The sequence below is a fragment of the Salmo salar genome, chromosome ssa06 (genome assembly GCF_905237065.1).
Source record: "Salmo salar chromosome ssa06, Ssal_v3.1, whole genome shotgun sequence".
In the NCBI taxonomy this organism is placed as follows: Eukaryota; Metazoa; Chordata; class Actinopteri; order Salmoniformes; family Salmonidae; genus Salmo; species Salmo salar.
In genome coordinates this window covers 33,244,750-33,248,677 of record NC_059447.1, presented here as the reverse complement: position 1 = coordinate 33,248,677, position 3,928 = coordinate 33,244,750, and positions in this window count along the sequence as shown.

The following is a 3,928-nucleotide window of genomic DNA, read 5'->3' as shown; positions in this document are numbered from 1 at the left end:
CTTTCCTCACTGCTGTTGTCTTTATGCACTTCACATGATTGACTGCTGTATCCTAAATGTGCCGAATAGAATGAACTGTTAAGCCATCTTTGACTAGTTGTAGTTATCTTGTATGTCCACTAGATGGCCCTCACCTTGACCAGATAACAGTACTGGATGAAAAGCCATCGTTGAAGATTTAGGTGTTTTGTTGTTTAGGTTGAAGATTTTCTCCTGGAGTCTGAACTGTAAACATGCTGACCACTAAATGAATGCTAGTTTGCTATGATAAACTGAATTATAGAAATGATGTATTTTAGGCCACAGTGCTTTTAAAGGCTTTTAGCACTCACACAGTTGTATTTCAAACAGTGTTTCTCTGGGCATGTGTGAGATTCTGCCAGGGCTTCCATGTCTCTGATCTCAGATATACACCAGTTTCTTCTTCCGCAGGTCACTCACTGACCCTGCTGTGTTTTCCGCTCCCCCTCACACTGCTTTGTTCCAGCCATGGGCTCATGTCATAACACCTGGACAAATACTTTTTTTTGTCTGGAAAGTTTTTCAGTGGAACGATTTTGAATGGATCTGCTGTAGAGTTTGTTCTCTCAAATGGTTTGTCGATTCATTTTAAGTGACTCTAAAGTGCTACCGTCACTGCATTAACCTTGATAGAAGATTCTGACTGCGCTGAGCCCAACCTCTGACTAGCCTTATTCTCCTATGTGTATATGGGTTTAACATGGCCAGTTTATTTTGTGTTTTTTTTACTTTGTCATTGATCAGAAATACATTCCAATAAGAAAGCTTATTTGCTAGGAGGGAAATCTGAAGAGATATGAAAGATGGACAATACTGTGAGTGTTGAAACCAGGAGATCAGATCAGTGTACAGGATTTACAGCTGGCTCCCCACAGGGGTGGAAGAACCAAATAGCCAATGGAACAGTTCCTCTCACTGCACTGTAGGCAGGCAGGCAGGCAGAGGAGATGGTCTGTTATGAACAAGGGGTGTGTCATGGATGTGAGCTGTCTTGAGGGGTTGAGTGGAGGGGCTGCAACCTGTGGTTATATGTTTCAACATGTATCTGCACAAGTTGTCTCACATTGTCACATCTCCAAGACTCGTGACATACGAGCGAAAGCTGGATAGCAAGGTTCCAACAGAAGTGACCTTGAGTGTCGGACAATCTCATTTGAGGACAATGTAGTCATTTTACTCTATATTCAGTATACACCCAACGTATCTCTTATCTCTGCCTTATCCAATTGTCCAAGGGCAGAACATTGTAAAACAATTCTAAAAGCGGTATGCTTTCCTCCCATTAGAAATAAAACCATGCTTTTGTATTGAGATATTGGGAAATAAATAATGGCAGTCCTTCCAGATGGTTGGTGATGGATTGCCCTGTAGTCTACAGACTGATGTTTTGCTAGGTGAAGGCCTCCACGTGAAACATCAGACTAGGCTACATGCCAAGAATCTAGTGCATTCCTCATTTTAACTTTATAATGCATCTAGTGCAAGGCCCCTGATGTCGACACAGCATATGCTTCTCAGGTCTGTCAGGATGGATCACTGGGCCACAGGCTCTACTGCAGCTGGAGGAACCTGATCTGACTCTGTCTCCTCTCTTGTGAGGGAGAAAGGACTCTCACTCCCAGCCAACCCACTGGACACAAACTGGTTGAGTCAACGTTGTTCCAATGTAATTCGTCAACGTGTTGTGATGTGGAATCTACATGGAAAATACATTGGATTTGAAAAGAGTCATCAATGTAAACTGTTGTTTTGAGGGTGAAATTTCAACCACAGGATTATGTTATCATGGTAATCAAATTCAAACGTAGATAAAACTTGTATAAAATATGTAGAATAACTTTAAAACAATGTCAGATCTTCAAAGTTATATCCACTATCAGAAGGAAAAAAAATGACAGGCTGGGCAGAACCCCTTCCTTCTACAGTTACCCTTTGGTGTCCCATCCAGGGTTTTAACCAAGCCCAGCCCTGCTTCACCATGTTATTTTCACTGACTACTACCAATGTGCTATCGTGGGAATGATTGTTGAGGGATCTCCACCTGAAAAATGAAATACACTGAACAGAAATAAAAATGCAACATGCAACAATTTCAAAGATTTTACTGCATTACAGTTCTTATAAGTAAATCAGTCAATTTAAATAAATAAATTAGGCCTTAATCTATGGATTTCACATGACTGAAAATACAGATATGCATGTGTTGGTCACAGATATCTTAAAGAAAGTAGGCCTGTGGATCAGAAAACCAGTCAGTATCTGGTGTGACCACCAATTGCCTCATGCAGCACAACACATCTCCTTCGCATAGAGTTGATCAGGTTGTTGATTATGGCCTGTGTAATGTTGTCCCACTCCTCTTCAATGGCTGTGCCAAGTTTCTGGATATTGGTGGGAACTGGAACACGTTGATCCAGAGCATCCCAAACATGCTCAATGGGTGACATGTCTGGTGACTATGCAACCCATGGAAGAACTGTGGCATTGTGTTGTGTGACATTACTGCACATTTTAGAGTGGCCTTTTATTGTCCCCAGCACAGTGTGGACCTGTGTAATGATCATGCTGTTCAATCAGCTTCTTGATATGCTACAACTGTCAGATGGATTATCTTGGCAAAGCAGAAATGATCACTAAGAGGGATGTAAACAAATTAGTGCACACAATTTGAGAGATATAAGCTTTTTGTGTGTATGGAAAATATCTGGGATCTTTTATTTCAGCTCATGAAACATGGGACCAACACTTCACATGTTGTGTTTACATTTTTATTCAGCATAGATTCACTATTGCTAACAAAATCATTCCAAAGGGTAGGTTTAACAGAGCAAATGAAATGTGACCATACTTTAACACTCATATTCTCCTGAGTGGTGAAGCGGTGTAAGGCACTGCATCTCAGCGCTAGAGGCATCACTACAGACACCCTGGTTTGAATCCAGGCTGTATCACAACCCGGCTGTGATTGGGAGTCCCATAGGGCGGCAAACAATTGGCCCAGCGTCATCTGGGTTTGACTGGTTAAATACAAAACAATATATATCACCATTGATGCTATTTAGGCTTATATAGCATTTGCAATGTTATCAACACTCAACTATCGATATTTGAAGGAGAAATATATTTTCTTGGATAGCTCCATCTGTGCCACTGGTTTAGTCTCTCTTTATTTCCAGTTTGTCTGCAAATGAATAATTTATATGTTGGAACAAAAATCTAAGTTAAAGAATAGGACTAAATCAAATGAAACTTTATTTAAAGTGCATTTACAGTTTGATTTTATATAGTCCTATTCATTAACTTAGATTTTTGTTTGGGATGTCCGCCAGATTATAGGATGTTCTCTTGATAGAGTACGTGTGTGAATTTTACAATTTTCCTGTCCTGCTAAGCATTCAAAATGTAACAAATACATTGTGTGTGTACAGGAAAATGTATGGAGTAAAAAGTACATTATTTTCTTTAGGAATGTAGTGAAGTAAAAGTCAAAAACATAAATAGAAAAGTAAAGTACAGATACCCCCAAAAAGGATTTAAGTAGTTCTTTAAAGTATTTCTTCTTTAGTACTTTACACCACTGTTGTCCTCATTGTTTACATAGGCTGGATTGTGGGAGGGATTGCACATGGTGAGATGCTGTAGGGGGCGGAGAGATGGGTTAGTGAGCAGTGGGGATGGTGCACTTTCTGGTTTCAGGTGAAAATAGGATGGGGTGATACAGTATGCTCACCTTACCTCCACTCTCAATTAACGGCTTTGTTCCTGCTCTTGAAGGACTGTGTTTATAGGAAGCTGAATAGCTGATATCGGAAGAATGCTTTTCCCTGCAATGAGACATATCTGCTCAATCAGCATTCCAATAGCGGGAGCAGTGAGGGCAGCACAATTAGTACAGTCTCATTAGGCA